The sequence below is a fragment of the Coffea arabica genome, chromosome 11e (genome assembly GCF_036785885.1).
Source record: "Coffea arabica cultivar ET-39 chromosome 11e, Coffea Arabica ET-39 HiFi, whole genome shotgun sequence".
Taxonomy (NCBI): domain Eukaryota; kingdom Viridiplantae; phylum Streptophyta; class Magnoliopsida; order Gentianales; family Rubiaceae; genus Coffea; species Coffea arabica.
The window spans coordinates 33,253,682-33,277,840 of NC_092331.1; the positions used below are offsets into that span (position 1 = coordinate 33,253,682).

Below are 24,159 nucleotides of genomic sequence, written 5' to 3' on the forward strand. Positions count from 1 at the left end.
CGGAACGATTGCTTAATATTTTGCTTCTTGTCGAAGGCTGAAGGAGGATCTGAAGGCGCGAGACAAATCAGGAACGGTACGGCTCGATCAAAGCCCGGATCGTCGATCAAATTTGTCGGCGCAAATGTATCAGCGCAAGCGTGAAGGATTGATTTCATGATAATGTAGAGTTGCGGGATGATGGAAAAAAACAGGGGGCAAATCAATAACAAAAAAAGTTATGAAAGCAAATAAATAAAAGGATAATAGGAAAATGCTTGAATTGACGCTTAAAATGAATTTCGGTCTAGAAAAGCCACACTGCTTCGCAGGACTGGGTAGTTTAAAAGAATAAAGCGAAAGGAATATGGCGGGTGCGATCATACCAGCACTAATGCACCGGATCCCATCAGAACTTCGAAATTAAGCGTGTTTGGGCGAGAGTAGTACTTGGATTGGTGACCCCCTGGGAAGTCCTCGTGTTGCACCCCTCTCTTTTTTGTTTCGAAATCCAAATTTCCTATTCGTTCTTTATCCTGTAGTAATTTAGCTCCGTCGGAACGATTGCTTAATATTTTGCTTCTTGTCGAAGCGTGAAGGAGGATCTGAAGGCGCGAGACAAATCAGGAACGGTACGGCTCGATCAAAGCCCGGATCGTCGCTCAAATTTGTCGGCGCAAATGTATCAGCGCAAGCGTGAAGGATTGATTTCATGATAATTTAGAGTTGCGGGATGATGGAAAAAACAGGGGGCAAATCAATAACAAAAAAAAATATGAAAGCAAATAAATAAAAGGATAATAGGAAAATGCTTGAATTGACGCTTAAAATGAATTTCGGTCTAGAAAAGCCACACTGCTTCGCAGGACGGGGTAGTTTAAAAGAATAAAGCGAAAGGAATATGGCGGGTGCGATCATACCAGCACTAATGCACCGGATCCCATCAGAACTTCGAAATTAAGCGTGTTTGGGCGAGAGTAGTACTTGGATTGGTGACCCCCTGGGAAGTCCTCGTGTTGCACCCCTCTCTTTTTTGTTTCGAAATCCAAATTTCCTATTCGTTCTTTATCCTGTAGTAATTTAGCTCCGTCGGAACGATTGCTTAATATTTTGCTTCTTGTCGAAGCGTGAAGGAGGATCTGAAGGCGCGAGACAAATCAGGAACGGTACGGCTCGATCAAAGCCCGGATCGTCGCTCAAATTTGTCGGCGCAAATGTATCAGTGCAAGCGTGAAGGATTGATTTCATGATAATGTAGAGTTGCGGGATGATGGAAAAAAACAGGGGGCAAATCAATAACAAAAAAAATTATGAAAGCAAATAAATAAAAGGATAATAGGAAAATGCTTGAATTGACGCTTAAAATTAATTTCGGTCTAGAAAAGCCACACTGCTTCGCAGGACGGGGTAGTTTAAAAGAATAAAGCGAAAGGAATATGGCGGGTGCGATCATACCAGCACTAATGCACCGGATCCCATCAGAACTTCGAAATTAAGCGTGTTTGGGCGAGAGTAGTACTTGGATTGGTGACCCCCTGGGAAGTCCTCGTGTTGCACCCCTCTCTTTTTTGTTTCGAAATCCAAATTTCCTATTCGTTCTTTATCCTGTAGTAATTTAGCTCCGTCGGAACGATTGCTTAATATTTTGCTTCTTGTCGAAGGCTGAAGGAGGATCTGAAGGCGCGAGACAAATCAGGAACGGTACGGCTCGATCAAAGCCCGGATCGTCGCTCAAATTTGTCGGCGCAAATGTATCAGCGCAAGCGTGAAGGATTGATTTCATGATAATTTAGAGTTGCGGGATGATGGAAAAAACAGGGGGCAAATCAATAACAAAAAAAAATATGAAAGCAAACAAATAAAAGGATAATAGGAAAATGCTTGAATTGACGCTTAAAATGAATTTCGGTCTAGAAAAGCCACACTGCTTCGCAGGACGGGGTAGTTTAAAAGAATAAAGCGAAAGGAATATGGCGGGTGCGATCATACCAGCACTAATGCACCGGATCCCATCAGAACTTCGAAATTAAGCGTGTTTGGGCGAGAGTAGTACTTGGATTGGTGACCCCCTGGGAAGTCCTCGTGTTGCACCCCTCTCTTTTTTGTTTCGAAATCCAAATTTCCTATTCGTTCTTTATCCTGTAGTAATTTAGCTCCGTCGGAACGATTGCTTAATATTTTGCTTCTTGTCGAAGCGTGAAGGAGGATCTGAAGGCGCGAGACAAATCAGGAACGGTACGGCTCGATCAAAGCCCGGATCGTCGCTCAAATTTGTCGGCGCAAATGTATCAGCGCAAGCGTGAAGGATTGATTTCATGATAATTTAGAGTTGCGGGATGATGGAAAAAAACAGGGGGCAAATCAATAACAAAAAAAAAATATGAAAGCAAATAAATAAAAGGATAATAGGAAAACGCTTGAATTGACGCTTAAAATGAATTTCGGTCTAGAAAAGCCACACTGCTTCGCAGGACGGGGTAGTTTAAAAGAATAAAGTGAAAGGAACATGGCGGGTGCGATCATACCAGCACTAATGCACCGGATCCCATCAGAACTCCGAAGTTAAGCATGCTTGGGCGAGAGTAGTGCTAGGATGGGTGACCCCCAGGGAATTCCTCTTGTTGCACCCCTCTCTTTTTTGTTTCGAAATTCAAATTTTCTATTCGTTCTTTATCCTGTAGTAATTTAGCTCCGTCGGAACGATTGCTTAATATTTTGCTTCTTGTCGAAGCGTGAAGGAGGATCTGAAGGCGCGAGACAAATCAGGAACGGTACGGCTCGATCAAAGCCCGGATCGTCGCTCAAATTTGTCGGCGCAAATGTATCAGTGCAAGCGTGAAGGATTGATTTCATGATAATGTAGAGTTGCGGGATGATGGAAAAAAACAGGGGGCAAATCAATAACAAAAAAAATTATGAAAGCAAATAAATAAAAGGATAATAGGAAAATGCTTGAATTGACGCTTAAAATTAATTTCGGTCTAGAAAAGCCACACTGCTTCGCAGGACGGGGTAGTTTAAAAGAATAAAGCGAAAGGAATATGGCGGGTGCGATCATACCAGCACTAATGCACCGGATCCCATCAGAACTTCGAAATTAAGCGTGTTTGGGCGAGAGTAGTACTTGGATTGGTGACCCCCTGGGAAGTCCTCGTGTTGCACCCCTCTCTTTTTTGTTTCGAAATCCAAATTTCCTATTCGTTCTTTATCCTGTAGTAATTTAGCTCCGTCGGAACGATTGCTTAATATTTTGCTTCTTGTCGAAGGCTGAAGGAGGATCTGAAGGCGCGAGACAAATCAGGAACGGTACGGCTCGATCAAAGCCCGGATCGTCGCTCAAATTTGTCGGCGCAAATGTATCAGTGCAAGCGTGAAGGATTGATTTCATGATAATGTAGAGTTGCGGGATGATGGAAAAAAACAGGGGGCAAATCAATAACAAAAAAAATTATGAAAGCAAATAAATAAAAGGATAATAGGAAAATGCTTGAATTGACGCTTAAAATTAATTTCGGTCTAGAAAAGCCACACTGCTTCGCAGGACGGGGTAGTTTAAAAGAATAAAGCGAAAGGAATATGGCGGGTGCGATCATACCAGCACTAATGCACCGGATCCCATCAGAACTTCGAAATTAAGCGTGTTTGGGCGAGAGTAGTACTTGGATTGGTGACCCCCTGGGAAGTCCTCGTGTTGCACCCCTCTCTTTTTTGTTTCGAAATCCAAATTTCCTATTCGTTCTTTATCCTGTAGTAATTTAGCTCCGTCGGAACGATTGCTTAATATTTTGCTTCTTGTCGAAGGCTGAAGGAGGATCTGAAGGCGCGAGACAAATCAGGAACGGTACGGCTCGATCAAAGCCCGGATCGTCGCTCAAATTTGTCGGCGCAAATGTATCAGCGCAAGCGTGAAGGATTGATTTCATGATAATTTAGAGTTGCGGGATGATGGAAAAAACAGGGGGCAAATCAATAACAAAAAAAAATATGAAAGCAAACAAATAAAAGGATAATAGGAAAATGCTTGAATTGACGCTTAAAATGAATTTCGGTCTAGAAAAGCCACACTGCTTCGCAGGACGGGGTAGTTTAAAAGAATAAAGCGAAAGGAATATGGCGGGTGCGATCATACCAGCACTAATGCACCGGATCCCATCAGAACTTCGAAATTAAGCGTGTTTGGGCGAGAGTAGTACTTGGATTGGTGACCCCCTGGGAAGTCCTCGTGTTGCACCCCTCTCTTTTTTGTTTCGAAATCCAAATTTCCTATTCGTTCTTTATCCTGTAGTAATTTAGCTCCGTCGGAACGATTGCTTAATATTTTGCTTCTTGTCGAAGCGTGAAGGAGGATCTGAAGGCGCGAGACAAATCAGGAACGGTACGGCTCGATCAAAGCCCGGATCGTCGCTCAAATTTGTCGGCGCAAATGTATCAGCGCAAGCGTGAAGGATTGATTTCATGATAATTTAGAGTTGCGGGATGATGGAAAAAAACAGGGGGCAAATCAATAACAAAAAAAAAATATGAAAGCAAATAAATAAAAGGATAATAGGAAAACGCTTGAATTGACGCTTAAAATGAATTTCGGTCTAGAAAAGCCACACTGCTTCGCAGGACGGGGTAGTTTAAAAGAATAAAGTGAAAGGAACATGGCGGGTGCGATCATACCAGCACTAATGCACCGGATCCCATCAGAACTCCGAAGTTAAGCATGCTTGGGCGAGAGTAGTGCTAGGATGGGTGACCCCCAGGGAATTCCTCTTGTTGCACCCCTCTCTTTTTTGTTTCGAAATTCAAATTTTCTATTCGTTCTTTATCCTGTAGTAATTTAGCTCCGTCGGAACGATTGCTTAATATTTTGCTTCTTGTCGAAGCGTGAAGGAGGATCTGAAGGCGCGAGACAAATCAGGAACGGTACGGCTCGATCAAAGCCCGGATCGTCGCTCAAATTTGTCGGCGCAAATGTATCAGTGCAAGCGTGAAGGATTGATTTCATGATAATGTAGAGTTGCGGGATGATGGAAAAAAACAGGGGGCAAATCAATAACAAAAAAAATTATGAAAGCAAATAAATAAAAGGATAATAGGAAAATGCTTGAATTGACGCTTAAAATTAATTTCGGTCTAGAAAAGCCACACTGCTTCGCAGGACGGGGTAGTTTAAAAGAATAAAGCGAAAGGAATATGGCGGGTGCGATCATACCAGCACTAATGCACCGGATCCCATCAGAACTTCGAAATTAAGCGTGTTTGGGCGAGAGTAGTACTTGGATTGGTGACCCCCTGGGAAGTCCTCGTGTTGCACCCCTCTCTTTTTTGTTTCGAAATCCAAATTTCCTATTCGTTCTTTATCCTGTAGTAATTTAGCTCCGTCGGAACGATTGCTTAATATTTTGCTTCTTGTCGAAGGCTGAAGGAGGATCTGAAGGCGCGAGACAAATCAGGAACGGTACGGCTCGATCAAAGCCCGGATCGTCGATCAAATTTGTCGGCGCAAATGTATCAGCGCAAGCGTGAAGGATTGATTTCATGATAATGTAGAGTTGCGGGATGATGGAAAAAAACAGGGGGCAAATCAATAACAAAAAAAGTTATGAAAGCAAATAAATAAAAGGATAATAGGAAAATGCTTGAATTGACGCTTAAAATGAATTTCGGTCTAGAAAAGCCACACTGCTTCGCAGGACTGGGTAGTTTAAAAGAATAAAGCGAAAGGAATATGGCGGGTGCGATCATACCAGCACTAATGCACCGGATCCCATCAGAACTTCGAAATTAAGCGTGTTTGGGCGAGAGTAGTACTTGGATTGGTGACCCCCTGGGAAGTCCTCGTGTTGCACCCCTCTCTTTTTTGTTTCGAAATCCAAATTTCCTATTCGTTCTTTATCCTGTAGTAATTTAGCTCCGTCGGAACGATTGCTTAATATTTTGCTTCTTGTCGAAGCGTGAAGGAGGATCTGAAGGCGCGAGACAAATCAGGAACGGTACGGCTCGATCAAAGCCCGGATCGTCGCTCAAATTTGTCGGCGCAAATGTATCAGCGCAAGCGTGAAGGATTGATTTCATGATAATTTAGAGTTGCGGGATGATGGAAAAAACAGGGGGCAAATCAATAACAAAAAAAAATATGAAAGCAAATAAATAAAAGGATAATAGGAAAATGCTTGAATTGACGCTTAAAATGAATTTCGGTCTAGAAAAGCCACACTGCTTCGCAGGACGGGGTAGTTTAAAAGAATAAAGCGAAAGGAATATGGCGGGTGCGATCATACCAGCACTAATGCACCGGATCCCATCAGAACTTCGAAATTAAGCGTGTTTGGGCGAGAGTAGTACTTGGATTGGTGACCCCCTGGGAAGTCCTCGTGTTGCACCCCTCTCTTTTTTGTTTCGAAATCCAAATTTCCTATTCGTTCTTTATCCTGTAGTAATTTAGCTCCGTCGGAACGATTGCTTAATATTTTGCTTCTTGTCGAAGCGTGAAGGAGGATCTGAAGGCGCGAGACAAATCAGGAACGGTACGGCTCGATCAAAGCCCGGATCGTCGCTCAAATTTGTCGGCGCAAATGTATCAGTGCAAGCGTGAAGGATTGATTTCATGATAATGTAGAGTTGCGGGATGATGGAAAAAAACAGGGGGCAAATCAATAACAAAAAAAATTATGAAAGCAAATAAATAAAAGGATAATAGGAAAATGCTTGAATTGACGCTTAAAATTAATTTCGGTCTAGAAAAGCCACACTGCTTCGCAGGACGGGGTAGTTTAAAAGAATAAAGCGAAAGGAATATGGCGGGTGCGATCATACCAGCACTAATGCACCGGATCCCATCAGAACTTCGAAATTAAGCGTGTTTGGGCGAGAGTAGTACTTGGATTGGTGACCCCCTGGGAAGTCCTCGTGTTGCACCCCTCTCTTTTTTGTTTCGAAATCCAAATTTCCTATTCGTTCTTTATCCTGTAGTAATTTAGCTCCGTCGGAACGATTGCTTAATATTTTGCTTCTTGTCGAAGGCTGAAGGAGGATCTGAAGGCGCGAGACAAATCAGGAACGGTACGGCTCGATCAAAGCCCGGATCGTCGATCAAATTTGTCGGCGCAAATGTATCAGCGCAAGCGTGAAGGATTGATTTCATGATAATGTAGAGTTGCGGGATGATGGAAAAAAACAGGGGGCAAATCAATAACAAAAAAAATTATGAAAGCAAATAAATAAAAGGATAATAGGAAAATGCTTGAATTGACGCTTAAAATGAATTTCGGTCTAGAAAAGCCACACTGCTTCGCAGGACTGGGTAGTTTAAAAGAATAAAGCGAAAGGAATATGGCGGGTGCGATCATACCAGCACTAATGCACCGGATCCCATCAGAACTTCGAAATTAAGCGTGTTTGGGTGAGAGTAGTACTTGGATTGGTGACCCCCTGGGAAGTCCTCGTGTTGCACCCCTCTCTTTTTTGTTTCGAAATCCAAATTTCCTATTCGTTCTTTATCCTGTAGTAATTTAGATCCGTCGGAACGATTGCTTAATATTTTGCTTCTTGTCGAAGCGTGAAGGAGGATCTGAAGGCGCGAGACAAATCAGGAACGGTACGGCTCGATCAAAGCCCGGATCGTCGCTCAAATTTGTCGGCGCAAATGTACCAGCGCAAGCGTGAAGGATTGATTTCATGATAATTTAGAGTTGCGGGATGATGGAAAAAAACAGGGGGCAAATCAATAACAAAAAAAAAATATGAAAGCAAATAAATAAAAGGATAATAGGAAAACGCTTGAATTGACGCTTAAAATGAATTTCGGTCTAGAAAAGCCACACTGCTTCGCAGGACGGGGTAGTTTAAAAGAATAAAGCGAAAGGAACATGGCGGGTGCGATCATACCAGCACTAATGCACCGGATCCCATCAGAACTCCGAAGTTAAGCATGCTTGGGCGAGAGTAGTGCTAGGATGGGTGACCCCCAGGGAATTCCTCTTGTTGCACCCCTCTCTTTTTTGTTTCGAAATTCAAATTTTCTATTCGTTCTTTATCCTGTAGTAATTTAGCTCCGTCGGAACGATTGCTTAACATTTTGCTTCTTGTCGAAGCGTGAAGGAGGATCTGAAGGCGCGAGACAAATCAGGAACGGTACGGCTCGATCAAAGCCCGGATCGTCGCTCAAATTTGTCGGCGCAAATGTATCAGTGCAAGCGTGAAGGATTGATTTCATGATAATGTAGAGTTGCGGGATGATGGAAAAAAACAGGGGGCAAATCAATAACAAAAAAAATTATGAAAGCAAATAAATAAAAGGATAATAGGAAAATGCTTGAATTGACGCTTAAAATTAATTTCGGTCTAGAAAAGCCACACTGCTTCGCAGGACGGGGTAGTTTAAAAGAATAAAGCGAAAGGAATATGGCGGGTGCGATCATACCAGCACTAATGCACCGGATCCCATCAGAACTTCGAAATTAAGCGTGTTTGGGCGAGAGTAGTACTTGGATTGGTGACCCCCTGGGAAGTCCTCGTGTTGCACCCCTCTCTTTTTTGTTTCGAAATCCAAATTTCCTATTCGTTCTTTATCCTGTAGTAATTTAGCTCCGTCGGAACGATTGCTTAATATTTTGCTTCTTGTCGAAGGCTGAAGGAGGATCTGAAGGCGCGAGACAAATCAGGAACGGTACGGCTCGATCAAAGCCCGGATCGTCGATCAAATTTGTCGGCGCAAATGTATCAGCGCAAGCGTGAAGTATTGATTTCATGATAATGTAGAGTTGCGGGATGATGGAAAAAAACAGGGGGCAAATCAATAACAAAAAAAGTTATGAAAGCAAATAAATAAAAGGATAATAGGAAAATGCTTGAATTGACGCTTAAAATGAATTTCGGTCTAGAAAAGCCACACTGCTTCGCAGGACTGGGTAGTTTAAAAGAATAAAGCGAAAGGAATATGGCGGGTGCGATCATACCAGCACTAATGCACCGGATCCCATCAGAACTTCGAAATTAAGCGTGTTTGGGCGAGAGTAGTACTTGGATTGGTGACCCCCTGGGAAGTCCTCGTGTTGCACCCCTCTCTTTTTTGTTTCGAAATCCAAATTTCCTATTCGTTCTTTATCCTGTAGTAATTTAGCTCCGTCGGAACGATTGCTTAATATTTTGCTTCTTGTCGAAGCGTGAAGGAGGATCTGAAGGCGCGAGACAAATCAGGAACGGTACGGCTCGATCAAAGCCCGGATCGTCGCTCAAATTTGTCGGCGCAAATGTATCAGCGCAAGCGTGAAGGATTGATTTCATGATAATTTAGAGTTGCGGGATGATGGAAAAAAACAGGGGGCAAATCAATAACAAAAAAAAATATGAAAGCAAATAAATAAAAGGATAATAGGAAAATGCTTGAATTGACGCTTAAAATGAATTTCGGTCTAGAAAAGCCACACTGCTTCGCAGGACGGGGTAGTTTAAAAGAATAAAGCGAAAGGAATATGGCGGGTGCGATCATACCAGCACTAATGCACCGGATCCCATCAGAACTTCGAAATTAAGCGTGTTTGGGCGAGAGTAGTACTTGGATTGGTGACCCCCTGGGAAGTCCTCGTGTTGCACCCCTCTCTTTTTTGTTTCGAAATCCAAATTTCCTATTCGTTCTTTATCCTGTAGTAATTTAGCTCCGTCGGAACGATTGCTTAATATTTTGCTTCTTGTCGAAGCGTGAAGGAGGATCTGAAGGCGCGAGACAAATCAGGAACGGTACGGCTCGATCAAAGCCCGGATCGTCGCTCAAATTTGTCGGCGCAAATGTATCAGTGCAAGCGTGAAGGATTGATTTCATGATAATGTAGAGTTGCGGGATGATGGAAAAAAACAGGGGGCAAATCAATAACAAAAAAAATTATGAAAGCAAATAAATAAAAGGATAATAGGAAAATGCTTGAATTGACGCTTAAAATTAATTTCGGTCTAGAAAAGCCACACTGCTTCGCAGGACGGGGTAGTTTAAAAGAATAAAGCGAAAGGAATATGGCGGGTGCGATCATACCAGCACTAATGCACCGGATCCCATCAGAACTTCGAAATTAAGCGTGTTTGGGCGAGAGTAGTACTTGGATTGGTGACCCCCTGGGAAGTCCTCGTGTTGCACCCCTCTCTTTTTTGTTTCGAAATCCAAATTTCCTATTCGTTCTTTATCCTGTAGTAATTTAGCTCCGTCGGAACGATTGCTTAATATTTTGCTTCTTGTCGAAGGCTGAAGGAGGATCTGAAGGCGCGAGACAAATCAGGAACGGTACGGCTCGATCAAAGCCCGGATCGTCGATCAAATTTGTCGGCGCAAATGTATCAGCGCAAGCGTGAAGGATTGATTTCATGATAATGTAGAGTTGCGGGATGATGGAAAAAAACAGGGGGCAAATCAATAACAAAAAAAATTATGAAAGCAAATAAATAAAAGGATAATAGGAAAATGCTTGAATTGACGCTTAAAATGAATTTCGGTCTAGAAAAGCCACACTGCTTCGCAGGACTGGGTAGTTTAAAAGAATAAAGCGAAAGGAATATGGCGGGTGCGATCATACCAGCACTAATGCACCGGATCCCATCAGAACTTCGAAATTAAGCGTGTTTGGGCGAGAGTAGTACTTGGATTGGTGACCCCCTGGGAAGTCCTCGTGTTGCACCCCTCTCTTTTTTGTTTCGAAATCCAAATTTCCTATTCGTTTTTTATCCTGTAGTAATTTAGCTCCGTCGGAACGATTGCTTAAAATTTTGCTTCTTGTCGAAGCGTGAAGGAGGATCTGAAGGCGCGAGACAAATCAGGAACGGTACGGCTCGATCAAAGCCCGGATCGTCGCTCAAATTTGTCGGCGCAAATGTATCAGCGCAAGCGTGAAGGATTGATTTCATGATAATTTAGAGTTGCGGGATGATGGAAAAAAACAGGGGGCAAATCAATAACAAAAAAAAATATGAAAGCAAATAAATAAAAGGATAATAGGAAAATGCTTGAATTGACGCTTAAAATGAATTTCGGTCTAGAAAAGCCACACTGCTTCGCAGGACGGGGTAGTTTAAAAGAATAAAGCGAAAGGAATATGGCGGGTGCGATCATACCAGCACTAATGCACCGGATCCCATCAGAACTTCGAAATTAAGCGTGTTTGGGCGAGAGTAGTACTTGGATTGGTGACCCCCTGGGAAGTCCTCGTGTTGCACCCCTCTCTTTTTTGTTTCGAAATCCAAATTTCCTATTCGTTCTTTATCCTGTAGTAATTTAGCTCCGTCGGAACGATTGCTTAATATTTTGCTTCTTGTCGAAGCGTGAAGGAGGATCTGAAGGCGCGAGACAAATCAGGAACGGTACGGCTCGATCAAAGCCCGGATCGTCGCTCAAATTTGTCGGCGCAAATGTATCAGCGCAAGCGTGAATGATTGATTTCATGATAATTTAGAGTTGCGGGATGATGGAAAAAAACAGGGGGCAAATCAATAACAAAAAAAAATATGAAAGCAAATAAATAAAAGGATAATAGGAAAATGCTTGAATTGACGCTTAAAATGAATTTCGGTCTAGAAAAGCCACACTGCTTCGCAGGACGGGGTAGTTTAAAAGAATAAAGCGAAAGAAATATGGCGGGTGCGATCATACCAGCACTAATGCACCGGATCCCATCAGAACTTCGAAATTAAGCGTGTTTGGGCGAGAGTAGTACTTGGATTGGTGACCCCCTGGGAAGTCCTCGTGTTGCACCCCTCTCTTTTTTGTTTCGAAATCCAAATTTCCTATTCGTTCTTTATCCTGTAGTAATTTAGCTCCGTCGGAACGATTGCTTAATATTTTGCTTCTTGTCGAAGCGTGAAGGAGGATCTGAAGGCGCGAGACAAATCAGGAACGGTACGGCTCGATCAAAGCCCGGATCGTCGCTCAAATTTGTCGGCGCAAATGTATCAGCGCAAGCGTGAAGGATTGATTTCATGATAATTTAGAGTTGCGGGATGATGGAAAAAAACAGGGGGCAAATCAATAACAAAAAAAAATATGAAAGCAAATAAATAAAAGGATAATAGGAAAATGCTTGAATTGACGCTTAAAATGAATTTCGGTCTAGAAAAGCCACACTGCTTCGCAGGACGGGGTAGTTTAAAAGAATAAAGCGAAAGGAATATGGCGGGTGCGATCATACCAGCACTAATGCACCGGATCCCATCAGAACTTCGAAATTAAGCGTGTTTGGGCGAGAGTAGTACTTGGATTGGTGACCCCCTGGGAAGTCCTCGTGTTGCACCCCTCTCTTTTTTGTTTCGAAATCCAAATTTCCTATTCGTTCTTTATCCTGTAGTAATTTAGCTCCGTCGGAACGATTGCTTAATATTTTGCTTCTTGTCGAAGCGTGACGGAGGATCTGAAGGCGCGAGACAAATCAGGAACGGTACGGCTCGATCAAAGCCCGGATCGTCGCTCAAATTTGTCGGCGCAAATGTATCAGTGCAAGCGTGAAGGATTGATTTCATGATAATGTAGAGTTGCGGGATGATGGAAAAAAACAGGGGGCAAATCAATAACAAAAAAAATTATGAAAGCAAATAAATAAAAGGATAATAGGAAAATGCTTGAATTGACGCTTAAAATTAATTTCGGTCTAGAAAAGCCACACTGCTTCGCAGGACGGGGTAGTTTAAAAGAATAAAGCGAAAGGAATATGGCGGGTGCGATCATACCAGCACTAATGCACCGGATCCCATCAGAACTTCGAAATTAAGCGTGTTTGGGCGAGAGTAGTACTTGGATTGGTGACCCCCTGGGAAGTCCTCGTGTTGCACCCCTCTCTTTTTTGTTTCGAAATCCAAATTTCCTATTCGTTCTTTATCCTGTAGTAATTTAGCTCCGTCGGAACGATTGCTTAATATTTTGCTTCTTGTCGAAGGCTGAAGGAGGATCTGAAGGCGCGAGACAAATCAGGAACGGTACGGCTCGATCAAAGCCCGGATCGTCGATCAAATTTGTCGGCGCAAATGTATCAGCGCAAGCGTGAAGGATTGATTTCATGATAATGTAGAGTTGCGGGATGATGGAAAAAAACAGGGGGCAAATCAATAACAAAAAAAATTATGAAAGCAAATAAATAAAAGGATAATAGGAAAATGCTTGAATTGACGCTTAAAATGAATTTCGGTCTAGAAAAGCCACACTGCTTCGCAGGACTGGGTAGTTTAAAAGAATAAAGCGAAAGGAATATGGCGGGTGCGATCATACCAGCACTAATGCACCGGATCCCATCAGAACTTCGAAATTAAGCGTGTTTGGGCGAGAGTAGTACTTGGATTGGTGACCCCCTGGGAAGTCCTCGTGTTGCACCCCTCTCTTTTTTGTTTCGAAATCCAAATTTCCTATTCGTTCTTTATCCTGTAGTAATTTAGCTCCGTCGGAACGATTGCTTAAAATTTTGCTTCTTGTCGAAGCGTGAAGGAGGATCTGAAGGCGCGAGACAAATCAGGAACGGTACGGCTCGATCAAAGCCCGGATCGTCGCTCAAATTTGTCGGCGCAAATGTATCAGCGCAAGCGTGAAGGATTGATTTCATGATAATTTAGAGTTGCGGGATGATGGAAAAAAACAGGGGGCAAATCAATAACAAAAAAAAATATGAAAGCAAATAAATAAAAGGATAATAGGAAAATGCTTGAATTGACGCTTAAAATGAATTTCGGTCTAGAAAAGCCACACTGCTTCGCAGGACGGGGTAGTTTAAAAGAATAAAGCGAAAGGAATATGGCGGGTGCGATCATACCAGCACTAATGCACCGGATCCCATCAGAACTTCGAAATTAAGCGTGTTTGGGCGAGAGTAGTACTTGGATTGGTGACCCCCTGGGAAGTCCTCGTGTTGCACCCCTCTCTTTTTTGTTTCGAAATCCAAATTTCCTATTCGTTCTTTATCCTGTAGTAATTTAGCTCCGTCGGAACGATTGCTTAATATTTTGCTTCTTGTCGAAGCGTGAAGGAGGATCTGAAGGCGCGAGACAAATCAGGAACGGTACGGCTCGATCAAAGCCCGGATCGTCGCTCAAATTTGTCGGCGCAAATGTATCAGCGCAAGCGTGAATGATTGATTTCATGATAATTTAGAGTTGCGGGATGATGGAAAAAAACAGGGGGCAAATCAATAACAAAAAAAAATATGAAAGCAAATAAATAAAAGGATAATAGGAAAATGCTTGAATTGACGCTTAAAATGAATTTCGGTCTAGAAAAGCCACACTGCTTCGCAGGACGGGGTAGTTTAAAAGAATAAAGCGAAAGAAATATGGCGGGTGCGATCATACCAGCACTAATGCACCGGATCCCATCAGAACTTCGAAATTAAGCGTGTTTGGGCGAGAGTAGTACTTGGATTGGTGACCCCCTGGGAAGTCCTCGTGTTGCACCCCTCTCTTTTTTGTTTCGAAATCCAAATTTCCTATTCGTTCTTTATCCTGTAGTAATTTAGCTCTGTCGGAACGATTGCTTAATATTTTGCTTCTTGTCGAAGCGTGAAGGAGGATCTGAAGGCGCGAGACAAATCAGGAACGGTACGGCTCGATCAAAGCCCGGATCGTCGCTCAAATTTGTCGGCGCAAATGTATCAGCGCAAGCGTGAAGGATTGATTTCATGATAATTTAGAGTTGCGGGATGATGGAAAAAAACAGGGGGCAAATCAATAACAAAAAAAAATATGAAAGCAAATAAGTAAAAGGATAATAGGAAAATGCTTGAATTGACGCTTAAAATGAATTTCGGTCTAGAAAAGCCACACTGCTTCGCAGGACGGGGTAGTTTAAAAGAATAAAGCGAAAGGAATATGGCGGGTGCGATCATACCAGCACTAATGCACCGGATCCCATCAGAACTTCGAAATTAAGCGTGTTTGGGCGAGAGTAGTACTTGGATTGGTGACCCCCTGGGAAGTCCTCGTGTTGCACCCCTCTCTTTTTTGTTTCGAAATCCAAATTTCCTATTCGTTCTTTATCCAGTAGTAATTTAGCTCCGTCGGAACGATTGCTTAATATTTTGCTTCTTGTCGAAGCGTGAAGGAGGATCTGAAGGCGCGAGACAAATCAGGAACGGTACGGTTCGATCAAAGCCCGGATCGTCGCTCAAATTTGTCGGCGCAAATGTATCAGCGCAAGCATGAAGGATTGATTTCATGATAATTTAGAGTTGCGGGATGATGGAAAAAAACAGGGGGCAAATCAATAACAAAAAAAAATATGAAAGCAAATAAACAAAAGGGTAAGAGAAAAATGCTTGAATTGACGCTTAAAATGAATTTCGGTCTAGAAAAGCCACACTGCTTCGCAGGACGGGATGGTTTAAAAGAATAAAGCGAAAGGAACATGGCGGGTGCGATCATACCAGCACTAATGCACCGGATCCCATCAGAACTCCGAAGTTAAGCGTGTTTGGGCGAGAGTAGTACTTGGATTGGTGACCCCCTGGGAAGTCCTCGTGTTGCACCCCTCTCTTTTTTGTTTCGAAATCCAAATTTCCTATTCGTTCTTTATCCTGTAGTAATTTAGCTCCGTCGGAACGATTGCTTAATATTTTGCTTCTTGTCGAAGGCTGAAGGAGGATCTGAAGGCGCGAGACAAATCAGGAACGGTACGGCTCGATCAAAGCCCGGATCGTCGATCAAATTTGTCGGCGCAAATGTATCAGCGCAAGCGTGAAGGATTGATTTCATGATAATGTAGAGTTGCGGGATGATGGAAAAAAACAGGGGGCAAATCAATAACAAAAAAAATTATGAAAGCAAATAAATAAAAGGATAATAGGAAAATGCTTGAATTGACGCTTAAAATGAATTTCGGTCTAGAAAAGCCACACTGCTTCGCAGGACTGGGTAGTTTAAAAGAATAAAGCGAAAGGAATATGGCGGGTGCGATCATACCAGCACTAATGCACCGGATCCCATCAGAACTTCGAAATTAAGCGTGTTTGGGCGAGAGTAGTACTTGGATTGGTGACCCCCTGGGAAGTCCTCGTGTTGCACCCCTCTCTTTTTTGTTTCGAAATCCAAATTTCCTATTCGTTCTTTATCCTGTAGTAATTTAGCTCCGTCGGAACGATTGCTTAAAATTTTGCTTCTTGTCGAAGCGTGAAGGAGGATCTGAAGGCGCGAGACAAATCAGGAACGGTACGGCTCGATCAAAGCCCGGATCGTCGCTCAAATTTGTCGGCGCAAATGTATCAGCGCAAGCGTGAAGGATTGATTTCATGATAATTTAGAGTTGCGGGATGATGGAAAAAAACAGGGGGCAAATCAATAACAAAAAAAAATATGAAAGCAAATAAATAAAAGGATAATAGGAAAATGCTTGAATTGACGCTTAAAATGAATTTCGGTCTAGAAAAGCCACACTGCTTCGCAGGACGGGGTAGTTTAAAAGAATAAAGCGAAAGGAATATGGCGGGTGCGATCATACCAGCACTAATGCACCGGATCCCATCAGAACTTCGAAATTAAGCGTGTTTGGGCGAGAGTAGTACTTGGATTGGTGACCCCCTGGGAAGTCCTCGTGTTGCACCCCTCTCTTTTTTGTTTCGAAATCCAAATTTCCTATTCGTTCTTTATCCTGTAGTAATTTAGCTCCGTCGGAACGATTGCTTAATATTTTGCTTCTTGTCGAAGCGTGAAGGAGGATCTGAAGGCGCGAGACAAATCAGGAACGGTACGGCTCGATCAAAGCCCGGATCGTCGCTCAAATTTGTCGGCGCAAATGTATCAGCGCAAGCGTGAATGATTGATTTCATGATAATTTAGAGTTGCGGGATGATGGAAAAAAACAGGGGGCAAATCAATAACAAAAAAAAATATGAAAGCAAATAAATAAAAGGATAATAGGAAAATGCTTGAATTGACGCTTAAAATGAATTTCGGTCTAGAAAAGCCACACTGCTTCGCAGGACGGGGTAGTTTAAAAGAATAAAGCGAAAGAAATATGGCGGGTGCGATCATACCAGCACTAATGCACCGGATCCCATCAGAACTTCGAAATTAAGCGTGTTTGGGCGAGAGTAGTACTTGGATTGGTGACCCCCTGGGAAGTCCTCGTGTTGCACCCCTCTCTTTTTTGTTTCGAAATCCAAATTTCATATTCGTTCTTTATCCTGTAGTAATTTAGCTCTGTCGGAACGATTGCTTAATATTTTGCTTCTTGTCGAAGCGTGAAGGAGGATCTGAAGGCGCGAGACAAATCAGGAACGGTACGGCTCGATCAAAGCCCGGATCGTCGCTCAAATTTGTCGGCGCAAATGTATCAGCGCAAGCGTGAAGGATTGATTTCATGATAATTTAGAGTTGCGGGATGATGGAAAAAAACAGGGGGCAAATCAATAACAAAAAAAAATATGAAAGCAAATAAATAAAAGGATAATAGGAAAATGCTTGAATTGACGCTTAAAATGAATTTCGGTCTAGAAAAGCCACACTGCTTCGCAGGACGGGGTAGTTTAAAAGAATAAAGCGAAAGGAATATGGCGGGTGCGATCATACCAGCACTAATGCACCGGATCCCATCAGAACTTCGAAATTAAGCGTGTTTGGGCGAGAGTAGTACTTGGATTGGTGACCCCCTGGGAAGTCCTCGTGTTGCACCCCTCTCTTTTTTGTTTCGAAATCCAAATTTCCTATTCGTTCTTTATCCAGTAGTAATTTAGCTCCGTCGGAACGATTGCTTAATATTTTGCTTCTTGTCGAAGCGTGAAGGAGGATCTGAAGGCGCGAGACAAATCAGGAACGGTACGGTTCGATCAAAGCCCGGATCGTCGCTCAAATTTGTCGGCGCAAATGTATCAGCGCAAGCATGAAGGATTGATTTCATGATAATTTAGAGTTGCGGGATGATGGAAAAAAACAGGGGGCAAATCAATAACAAAAAAAAATATGAAAGCAAATAAACAAAAGGGTAAGAGAAAAATGCTTGAATTGACGCTTAAAATGAATTTCGGTCTAGAAAAGCCACACTGCTTCGCAGGACGGGATGGTTTAAAAGAATAAAGCGAAAGGAACATGGCGGGTGCGATCATACCAGCACTAATGCACCGGATCCCATCAGAACTCCGAAGTTAAGCATGCTTGGGCGAGAGTAGTACTAGGTTGGGTGACCCCCTGGGAATTCCTCTTGTTGCACCCCTCTTTTTTTTGTTTCGAAATCCAAATTTCCTATTCGTTCTTTATCCTGTAGTAATTTAGCTCCGTCGGAACGATTGCTTAATATTTTGCTTCTTGTCGAAGCGTGAAGGAGGATCTGAAGGCGCGAGACAAATCAGGAACGGTACGGCTCGATCAAAGCCCGGATCGTCGCTCAAATTTGTCGGCGCAAATGTATCAGCGCAAGCGTGAATGATTGATTTCATGATAATTTAGAGTTGCGGGATGATGGAAAAAAACAGGGGGCAAATCAATAACAAAAAAAAATATGAAAGCAAATAAATAAAAGGATAATAGGAAAATGCTTGAATTGACGCTTAAAATGAATTTCGGTCTAGAAAAGCCACACTGCTTCGCAGGACGGGGTAGTTTAAAAGAATAAAGCGAAAGAAATATGGCGGGTGCGATCATACCAGCACTAATGCACCGGATCCCATTAGAACTTCGAAATTAAGCGTGTTTGGGCGAGAGTAGTACTTGGATTGGTGACCCCCTGGGAAGTCCTCGTGTTGCACCCCTCTCTTTTTTGTTTCGAAATCCAAATTTCCTATTCGTTCTTTATCCTGTAGTAATTTAGCTCTGTCGGAACGATTGCTTAATATTTTGCTTCTTGTCGAAGCGTGAAGGAGGATCTGAAGGCGCGAGACAAATCAGGAACGGTACGGCTCGATCAAAGCCCGGATCGTCGCTCAAATTTGTCGGCGCAAATGTATCAGCGCAAGCGTGAAGGATTGATTTCATGATAATTTAGAGTTGCGGGATGATGGAAAAAAACAGGGGGCAAATCAATAACAAAAAAAAAATATGAAAGCAAATAAATAAAAGGATAATCGGAAAATGCTTGAATTGACGCTTAAAATGAATTTCGGTCTAGAAAAGCCACACTGCTTCGCAGGACGGGATGGTTTAAAAGAATAAAGCGAAAGGAACATGGCGGGTGCGATCATACCAGCACTAATGCACCGGATCCCATCAGAACTCCGAAGTTAAGCATGCTTGGGCGAGAGTAGTACTAGGATGGGTGACCCCCTGGGAATTCCTCTTGTTGCACCCCTCTTTTTTTTGTTTCGAAATCCAAATTTCCTATTCGTTCTTTATCCTGTAGTAATTTAGCTCCGTCGGAACGATTGCTTAATATTTTGCTTCTTGTCGAAGCGTGAAGGAGGATCTGAAGGCGCGAGACAAATCAGGAACGGTACGGCTCGATCAAAGCCCGGATCGTCGCTCAAATTTGTCGGCGCAAATGTATCAGCGCAAGCGTGAAGGATTGATTTCATGATAATGTAGAGTTGCGGGATGATGGAAAAAAACAGGGGGCAAATCAATAACAAAAAAAATTATGAAAGCAAATAAATAAAAGGATAATAGGAAAATGCTTGAATTGACGCTTAAAATGAATTTCGGTCTAGAAAAGCCACACTGCTTCGTAGGACTGGGTAGTTTAAAAGAATAAAGCGAAAGGAATATGGCGGGTGCGATCATACCAGCACTAATGCACCGGATCCCATCAGAATTTCGAAATTAAGCGTGTTTGGGCGAGAGTAGTACTTGGATTGGTGACCCCCTGGGAAGTCCTCGTGTTGCACCCCTCTCTTTTTTGTTTCGAAATCCAAATTTCCTATTCGTTCTTTATCCTGTAGTAATTTAGCTCCGTCGGAACGATTGCTTAATATTTTGCTTCTTGTCGAAGCGTGAAGGAGGATCTGAAGGCGCGAGACAAATCAGGAACGGTACGGTTCGATCAAAGCCCGGATCGTCGCTCAAATTTGTCGGCGCAAATGTATCAGCGCAAGCATGAAGGATTGATTTCATGATAATTTAGAGTTGCGGGATGATGGAAAAAAACAGGGGGCAAATCAATAACAAAAAAAAATATGAAAGCAAATAAACAAAAGGGTAAGAGAAAAATGCTTGAATTGACGCTTAAAATGAATTTCGGTCTAGAAAAGCCACACTGCTTCGCAGGACGGGATGGTTTAAAAGAATAAAGCGAAAGGAACATGGCGGGTGCGATCATACCAGCACTAATGCACCGGATCCCATCAGAACTCCGAAGTTAAGCATGCTTGGGCGAGAGTAGTACTAGGATGGGTGACCCCCTGGGAATTCCTCTTGTTGCACCCCTCTTTTTTTTGTTTCGAAATCCAAATTTCCTATTCGTTCTTTATCCTGTAGTAATTTAGCTCCGTCGGAACGATTGCTTAATATTTTGCTTCTTGTCGAAGCGTGAAGGAGGATCTGAAGGCGCGAGACAAATCAGGAACGGTACGGCTCGATCAAAGCCCGGATCGTCGCTCAAATTTGTCGGCGCAAATGTATCAGCGCAAGCGTGAAGGATTGATTTCATGATAATGTAGAGTTGCGGGATGATGGAAAAAAACAGGGGGCAAATCAATAACAAAAAAAATTATGAAAGCAAATAAATAAAAGGATAATAGGAAAATGCTTGAATTGACGCTTAAAATGAATTTCGGTCTAGAAAAGCCACACTGCTTCGTAGGACTGGGTAGTTTAAAAGAATAAAGCGAAAGGAATATGGCGGGTGCGATCATACCAGCACTAATGCACCGGATCCCATCAGAACTTCGAAATTAAGCGTGTTTGGGCGAGAGTAGTACTTGGATTGGTGACCCCCTGGGAAGTCCTCGTGTTGCACCCCTCTCTTTTTTGTTTCGAAATCCAAATTTCCTATTCGTTCTTTATCCTGTAGTAATTTAGCTCCGTCGGAACGATTGCTTAATATTTTGCTTCTTGTCGAAGGCTGAAGGAGGATCTGAAGGCGCGAGACAAATCAGGAACGGTACGGCTCGATCAAAGCCCGGATCGTCGATCAAATTTGTCGGCGCAAATGTATCAGCGCAAGCGTGAAGGATTGATTTCATGATAATGTAGAGTTGCGGGATGATGGAAAAAAACAGGGGGCAAATCAATAACAAAAAAAGTTATGAAAGCAAATAAATAAAAGGATAATAGGAAAATGCTTGAATTGACGCTTAAAATGAATTTCGGTCTAGAAAAGCCACACTGCTTCGCAGGACTGGGTAGTTTAAAAGAATAAAGCGAAAGGAATATGGCGGGTGCGATCATACCAGCACTAATGCACCGGATCCCATCAGAACTTCGAAATTAAGCGTGTTTGGGCGAGAGTAGTACTTGGATTGGTGACCCCCTGGGAAGTCCTCGTGTTGCACCCCTCTCTTTTTTGTTTCGAAATCCAAATTTCCTATTCGTTCTTTATCCTGTAGTAATTTAGCTCCGTCGGAACGATTGCTTAATATTTTGCTTCTTGTCGAAGCGTGAAGGAGGATCTGAAGGCGCGAGACAAATCAGGAACGGTACGGCTCGATCAAAGCCCGGATCGTCGCTCAAATTTGTCGGCGCAAATGTATCAGCGCAAGCGTGAAGGATTGATTTCATGATAATTTAGAGTTGCGGGATGATGGAAAAAAACAGGGGGCAAATCAATAACAAAAAAAAATATGAAAGCAAATAAATAAAAGGATAATAGGAAAATGCTTGAATTGACGCTTAAAATGAATTTCGGTCTAGAAAAGCCACACTGCTTCGTAGGACGGGGTAGTTTAAAAGAATAAAGCGAAAGGAATATGGCGGGTGCGATCATACCAGCACTAATGCACCGGATCCCATCAGAAATTCGAAATTAAGCGTGTTTGGGCGAGAGTAGTACTTGGATTGGTGACCCCCTGGGAAGTCCTCGTGTTGCACCCCTCTCTTTTTTGTTTCGAAATCCAAATTTCCTATTCGTTCTTTATCCTGTAGTAATTTAGCTCCGTCGGAACGATTGCTTAATATTTTGCTTCTTGTCGAAGCGTGAAGGAGGATCTGAAGGCGCGAGACAAATCAGGAACGATACGGCTCGATCAAAGCCCGGATCGTCGCTCAAATTTGTCGGCGCAAATGTATCAGTGCAAGCGTGAAGGATTGATTTCATGATAATGTAGAGTTGCGGGATGATGGAAAAAAACAGGGGGCAAATCAATAACAAAAAAAATTATGAAAGCAAATAAATAAAAGGATAATAGGAAAATGCTTGAATTGACGCTTAAAACTAATTTCGGTCTAGAAAAGCCACACTGCTTCGCAGGACGGGGTAGTTTAAAAGAATAAAGCGAAAGGAATATGGCGGGTGCGATCATACCAGCACTAATGCACCGGATCCCATCAGAACTTCGAAATTAAGCGTGTTTGGGCGAGAGTAGTACTTGGATTGGTGACCCCCTGGGAAGTCCTCGTGTTGCACCCCTCTCTTTTTTGTTTCGAAATCCAAATTTCCTATTCGTTCTTTATCCTGTAGTAATTTAGCTCCGTCGGAACGATTGCTTAATATTTTGCTTCTTGTCGAAGGCTGAAGGAGGATCTGAAGGCGCGAGACAAATCAGGAACGGTACGGCTCGATCAAAGCCCGGATCGTCGATCAAATTTGTCGGCGCAAATGTATCAGCGCAAGCGTGAAGGATTGATTTCATGATAATGTAGAGTTGCGGGATGATGGAAAAAAACAGGGGGCAAATCAATAACAAAAAAAATTATGAAAGCAAATAAATAAAAGGATAATAGGAAAATGCTTGAATTGACGCTTAAAATGAATTTCGGTCTAGAAAAGCCACACTGCTTCGCAGGACTGGGTAGTTTAAAAGAATAAAGCGAAAGGAATATGGCGGGTGCGATCATACCAGCACTAATGCACCGGATCCCATCAGAACTTCGAAATTAAGCGTGTTTGGGCGAGAGTAGTACTTGGATTGGTGACCCCCTGGGAAGTCCTCGTGTTGCACCCCTCTCTTTTTTGTTTCGAAATCCAAATTTCCTATTCGTTCTTTATCCTGTAGTAATTTAGCTCCGTCGGAACGATTGCTTAAAATTTTGCTTCTTGTCGAAGCGTGAAGGAGGATCTGAAGGCGCGAGACAAATCAGGAACGGTACGGCTCGATCAAAGCCCGGATCGTCGCTCAAATTTGTCGGCGCAAATGTATCAGCGCAAGCGTGAAGGATTGATTTCATGATAATTTAGAGTTGCGGGATGATGGAAAAAAACAGGGGGCAAATCAATAACAAAAAAAAATATGAAAGCAAATAAATAAAAGGATAATAGGAAAATGCTTGAATTGACGCTTAAAATGAATTTCGGTCTAGAAAAGCCACACTGCTTCGCAGGACGGGGTAGTTTAAAAGAATAAAGCGAAAGGAATATGGCGGGTGCGATCATACCAGCACTAATGCACCGGATCCCATCAGAACTTCGAAATTAAGCGTGTTTGGGCGAGAGTAGTACTTGGATTGGTGACCCCCTGGGAAGTCCTCGTGTTGCACCCCTCTCTTTTTTGTTTCGAAATCCAAATTTCCTATTCGTTCTTTATCCAGTAGTAATTTAGCTCCGTCGGAACGATTGCTTAATATTTTGCTTCTTGTCGAAGCGTGAAGGAGGATCTGAAGGCGCGAGACAAATCAGGAACGGTACGGTTCGATCAAAGCCCGGATCGTCGCTCAAATTTGTCGGCGCAAATGTATCAGCGCAAGCATGAAGGATTGATTTCATGATAATTTAGAGTTGCGGGATGATGGAAAAAAACAGGGGGCAAATCAATAACAAAAAAAAATATGAAAGCAAATAAACAAAAGGGTAAGAGAAAAATGCTTGAATTGACGCTTAAAATGAATTTCGGTCTAGAAAAGCCACACTGCTTCGCAGGACGGGATGGTTTAAAAGAATAAAGCGAAAGGAACATGGCGGGTGCGATCATACCAGCACTAATGCACCGGATCCCATCAGAACTCCGAAGTTAAGCATGCTTGGGCGAGAGTAGTACTAGGATGGGTGACCCCCTGGGAATTCCTCTTGTTGCACCCCTCTTTTTTTTGTTTCGAAATCCAAATTTCCTATTCGTTCTTTATCCTGTAGTAATTTAGCTCCGTCGGAACGATTGCTTAATATTTTGCTTCTTGTCGAAGCGTGAAGGAGGATCTGAAGGCGCGAGACAAATCAGGAACGGTACGGCT

At 42.8% G+C, this 24,159-nt stretch overlaps 45 non-coding genes across 45 annotated transcripts; all 45 read left to right on the top strand.

The window, feature by feature from the left end:
- Positions 1-351: 351 nt before the first annotated feature.
- LOC140022385 (5S ribosomal RNA) lies at positions 352-470 on the top strand. Its single transcript, XR_011826367.1, has one exon. It is a non-coding gene; the product is annotated as a 5S ribosomal RNA (ribosomal RNA).
- Positions 471-885: 415 nt separating this feature from the next.
- LOC140022386 (5S ribosomal RNA) lies at positions 886-1,004 on the top strand. Its single transcript, XR_011826368.1, has one exon. It is a non-coding gene; the product is annotated as a 5S ribosomal RNA (ribosomal RNA).
- A 416-nt stretch (positions 1,005-1,420) lies between these two features.
- LOC140022387 (5S ribosomal RNA) lies at positions 1,421-1,539 on the top strand. Its single transcript, XR_011826369.1, has one exon. It is a non-coding gene; the product is annotated as a 5S ribosomal RNA (ribosomal RNA).
- Positions 1,540-1,954: 415 nt separating this feature from the next.
- Positions 1,955-2,073, top strand: LOC140022388 (5S ribosomal RNA). The gene has a single exon (XR_011826370.1). It is a non-coding gene; the product is annotated as a 5S ribosomal RNA (ribosomal RNA).
- Positions 2,074-2,490: 417 nt separating this feature from the next.
- LOC140021971 (5S ribosomal RNA) lies at positions 2,491-2,609 on the top strand. Its single transcript, XR_011825953.1, has one exon. It is a non-coding gene; the product is annotated as a 5S ribosomal RNA (ribosomal RNA).
- A 416-nt stretch (positions 2,610-3,025) lies between these two features.
- LOC140022389 (5S ribosomal RNA) lies at positions 3,026-3,144 on the top strand. Its single transcript, XR_011826371.1, has one exon. It is a non-coding gene; the product is annotated as a 5S ribosomal RNA (ribosomal RNA).
- Positions 3,145-3,560: 416 nt separating this feature from the next.
- Positions 3,561-3,679, top strand: LOC140022390 (5S ribosomal RNA). The gene has a single exon (XR_011826372.1). It is a non-coding gene; the product is annotated as a 5S ribosomal RNA (ribosomal RNA).
- Positions 3,680-4,094: 415 nt separating this feature from the next.
- Positions 4,095-4,213, top strand: LOC140022392 (5S ribosomal RNA). Its single transcript, XR_011826374.1, has one exon. It is a non-coding gene; the product is annotated as a 5S ribosomal RNA (ribosomal RNA).
- Positions 4,214-4,630: 417 nt separating this feature from the next.
- Positions 4,631-4,749, top strand: LOC140021972 (5S ribosomal RNA). The gene has a single exon (XR_011825954.1). It is a non-coding gene; the product is annotated as a 5S ribosomal RNA (ribosomal RNA).
- Positions 4,750-5,165: 416 nt separating this feature from the next.
- On the top strand, positions 5,166-5,284 carry LOC140022393 (5S ribosomal RNA). Its single transcript, XR_011826375.1, has one exon. It is a non-coding gene; the product is annotated as a 5S ribosomal RNA (ribosomal RNA).
- A 416-nt stretch (positions 5,285-5,700) lies between these two features.
- LOC140022394 (5S ribosomal RNA) lies at positions 5,701-5,819 on the top strand. Its single transcript, XR_011826376.1, has one exon. It is a non-coding gene; the product is annotated as a 5S ribosomal RNA (ribosomal RNA).
- Positions 5,820-6,234: 415 nt separating this feature from the next.
- On the top strand, positions 6,235-6,353 carry LOC140022395 (5S ribosomal RNA). Its single transcript, XR_011826377.1, has one exon. It is a non-coding gene; the product is annotated as a 5S ribosomal RNA (ribosomal RNA).
- Positions 6,354-6,769: 416 nt separating this feature from the next.
- LOC140022396 (5S ribosomal RNA) lies at positions 6,770-6,888 on the top strand. The gene has a single exon (XR_011826378.1). It is a non-coding gene; the product is annotated as a 5S ribosomal RNA (ribosomal RNA).
- Positions 6,889-7,304: 416 nt separating this feature from the next.
- LOC140024079 (5S ribosomal RNA) lies at positions 7,305-7,423 on the top strand. The gene has a single exon (XR_011828051.1). It is a non-coding gene; the product is annotated as a 5S ribosomal RNA (ribosomal RNA).
- Positions 7,424-7,840: 417 nt separating this feature from the next.
- On the top strand, positions 7,841-7,959 carry LOC140021973 (5S ribosomal RNA). Its single transcript, XR_011825955.1, has one exon. It is a non-coding gene; the product is annotated as a 5S ribosomal RNA (ribosomal RNA).
- Positions 7,960-8,375: 416 nt separating this feature from the next.
- LOC140022397 (5S ribosomal RNA) lies at positions 8,376-8,494 on the top strand. Its single transcript, XR_011826379.1, has one exon. It is a non-coding gene; the product is annotated as a 5S ribosomal RNA (ribosomal RNA).
- A 416-nt stretch (positions 8,495-8,910) lies between these two features.
- On the top strand, positions 8,911-9,029 carry LOC140022398 (5S ribosomal RNA). Its single transcript, XR_011826380.1, has one exon. It is a non-coding gene; the product is annotated as a 5S ribosomal RNA (ribosomal RNA).
- Positions 9,030-9,445: 416 nt separating this feature from the next.
- Positions 9,446-9,564, top strand: LOC140022399 (5S ribosomal RNA). Its single transcript, XR_011826381.1, has one exon. It is a non-coding gene; the product is annotated as a 5S ribosomal RNA (ribosomal RNA).
- Positions 9,565-9,980: 416 nt separating this feature from the next.
- Positions 9,981-10,099, top strand: LOC140022400 (5S ribosomal RNA). Its single transcript, XR_011826382.1, has one exon. It is a non-coding gene; the product is annotated as a 5S ribosomal RNA (ribosomal RNA).
- Positions 10,100-10,515: 416 nt separating this feature from the next.
- Positions 10,516-10,634, top strand: LOC140022401 (5S ribosomal RNA). Its single transcript, XR_011826383.1, has one exon. It is a non-coding gene; the product is annotated as a 5S ribosomal RNA (ribosomal RNA).
- Positions 10,635-11,050: 416 nt separating this feature from the next.
- Positions 11,051-11,169, top strand: LOC140022403 (5S ribosomal RNA). The gene has a single exon (XR_011826385.1). It is a non-coding gene; the product is annotated as a 5S ribosomal RNA (ribosomal RNA).
- A 416-nt stretch (positions 11,170-11,585) lies between these two features.
- Positions 11,586-11,704, top strand: LOC140022404 (5S ribosomal RNA). The gene has a single exon (XR_011826386.1). It is a non-coding gene; the product is annotated as a 5S ribosomal RNA (ribosomal RNA).
- A 416-nt stretch (positions 11,705-12,120) lies between these two features.
- LOC140022405 (5S ribosomal RNA) lies at positions 12,121-12,239 on the top strand. The gene has a single exon (XR_011826387.1). It is a non-coding gene; the product is annotated as a 5S ribosomal RNA (ribosomal RNA).
- A 416-nt stretch (positions 12,240-12,655) lies between these two features.
- LOC140022406 (5S ribosomal RNA) lies at positions 12,656-12,774 on the top strand. The gene has a single exon (XR_011826388.1). It is a non-coding gene; the product is annotated as a 5S ribosomal RNA (ribosomal RNA).
- A 416-nt stretch (positions 12,775-13,190) lies between these two features.
- LOC140022407 (5S ribosomal RNA) lies at positions 13,191-13,309 on the top strand. The gene has a single exon (XR_011826389.1). It is a non-coding gene; the product is annotated as a 5S ribosomal RNA (ribosomal RNA).
- A 416-nt stretch (positions 13,310-13,725) lies between these two features.
- On the top strand, positions 13,726-13,844 carry LOC140022408 (5S ribosomal RNA). Its single transcript, XR_011826390.1, has one exon. It is a non-coding gene; the product is annotated as a 5S ribosomal RNA (ribosomal RNA).
- A 416-nt stretch (positions 13,845-14,260) lies between these two features.
- On the top strand, positions 14,261-14,379 carry LOC140022409 (5S ribosomal RNA). The gene has a single exon (XR_011826391.1). It is a non-coding gene; the product is annotated as a 5S ribosomal RNA (ribosomal RNA).
- Positions 14,380-14,795: 416 nt separating this feature from the next.
- Positions 14,796-14,914, top strand: LOC140022410 (5S ribosomal RNA). Its single transcript, XR_011826392.1, has one exon. It is a non-coding gene; the product is annotated as a 5S ribosomal RNA (ribosomal RNA).
- Positions 14,915-15,330: 416 nt separating this feature from the next.
- LOC140031704 (5S ribosomal RNA) lies at positions 15,331-15,449 on the top strand. The gene has a single exon (XR_011835627.1). It is a non-coding gene; the product is annotated as a 5S ribosomal RNA (ribosomal RNA).
- Positions 15,450-15,865: 416 nt separating this feature from the next.
- On the top strand, positions 15,866-15,984 carry LOC140022411 (5S ribosomal RNA). The gene has a single exon (XR_011826393.1). It is a non-coding gene; the product is annotated as a 5S ribosomal RNA (ribosomal RNA).
- Positions 15,985-16,400: 416 nt separating this feature from the next.
- Positions 16,401-16,519, top strand: LOC140022412 (5S ribosomal RNA). Its single transcript, XR_011826394.1, has one exon. It is a non-coding gene; the product is annotated as a 5S ribosomal RNA (ribosomal RNA).
- Positions 16,520-16,935: 416 nt separating this feature from the next.
- LOC140022414 (5S ribosomal RNA) lies at positions 16,936-17,054 on the top strand. The gene has a single exon (XR_011826396.1). It is a non-coding gene; the product is annotated as a 5S ribosomal RNA (ribosomal RNA).
- Positions 17,055-17,470: 416 nt separating this feature from the next.
- On the top strand, positions 17,471-17,589 carry LOC140022415 (5S ribosomal RNA). Its single transcript, XR_011826397.1, has one exon. It is a non-coding gene; the product is annotated as a 5S ribosomal RNA (ribosomal RNA).
- A 416-nt stretch (positions 17,590-18,005) lies between these two features.
- On the top strand, positions 18,006-18,124 carry LOC140032152 (5S ribosomal RNA). Its single transcript, XR_011836077.1, has one exon. It is a non-coding gene; the product is annotated as a 5S ribosomal RNA (ribosomal RNA).
- Positions 18,125-18,540: 416 nt separating this feature from the next.
- Positions 18,541-18,659, top strand: LOC140023585 (5S ribosomal RNA). Its single transcript, XR_011827554.1, has one exon. It is a non-coding gene; the product is annotated as a 5S ribosomal RNA (ribosomal RNA).
- A 417-nt stretch (positions 18,660-19,076) lies between these two features.
- Positions 19,077-19,195, top strand: LOC140031848 (5S ribosomal RNA). The gene has a single exon (XR_011835773.1). It is a non-coding gene; the product is annotated as a 5S ribosomal RNA (ribosomal RNA).
- A 416-nt stretch (positions 19,196-19,611) lies between these two features.
- On the top strand, positions 19,612-19,730 carry LOC140024102 (5S ribosomal RNA). The gene has a single exon (XR_011828074.1). It is a non-coding gene; the product is annotated as a 5S ribosomal RNA (ribosomal RNA).
- A 416-nt stretch (positions 19,731-20,146) lies between these two features.
- LOC140031849 (5S ribosomal RNA) lies at positions 20,147-20,265 on the top strand. The gene has a single exon (XR_011835774.1). It is a non-coding gene; the product is annotated as a 5S ribosomal RNA (ribosomal RNA).
- Positions 20,266-20,681: 416 nt separating this feature from the next.
- Positions 20,682-20,800, top strand: LOC140022416 (5S ribosomal RNA). The gene has a single exon (XR_011826398.1). It is a non-coding gene; the product is annotated as a 5S ribosomal RNA (ribosomal RNA).
- Positions 20,801-21,216: 416 nt separating this feature from the next.
- LOC140022417 (5S ribosomal RNA) lies at positions 21,217-21,335 on the top strand. The gene has a single exon (XR_011826399.1). It is a non-coding gene; the product is annotated as a 5S ribosomal RNA (ribosomal RNA).
- Positions 21,336-21,751: 416 nt separating this feature from the next.
- Positions 21,752-21,870, top strand: LOC140024355 (5S ribosomal RNA). Its single transcript, XR_011828328.1, has one exon. It is a non-coding gene; the product is annotated as a 5S ribosomal RNA (ribosomal RNA).
- A 416-nt stretch (positions 21,871-22,286) lies between these two features.
- On the top strand, positions 22,287-22,405 carry LOC140022418 (5S ribosomal RNA). Its single transcript, XR_011826400.1, has one exon. It is a non-coding gene; the product is annotated as a 5S ribosomal RNA (ribosomal RNA).
- Positions 22,406-22,821: 416 nt separating this feature from the next.
- LOC140022420 (5S ribosomal RNA) lies at positions 22,822-22,940 on the top strand. Its single transcript, XR_011826402.1, has one exon. It is a non-coding gene; the product is annotated as a 5S ribosomal RNA (ribosomal RNA).
- A 416-nt stretch (positions 22,941-23,356) lies between these two features.
- Positions 23,357-23,475, top strand: LOC140022421 (5S ribosomal RNA). Its single transcript, XR_011826403.1, has one exon. It is a non-coding gene; the product is annotated as a 5S ribosomal RNA (ribosomal RNA).
- Positions 23,476-23,891: 416 nt separating this feature from the next.
- LOC140031850 (5S ribosomal RNA) lies at positions 23,892-24,010 on the top strand. The gene has a single exon (XR_011835775.1). It is a non-coding gene; the product is annotated as a 5S ribosomal RNA (ribosomal RNA).
- The last annotated feature ends 149 nt before the right edge of the window (positions 24,011-24,159 follow it).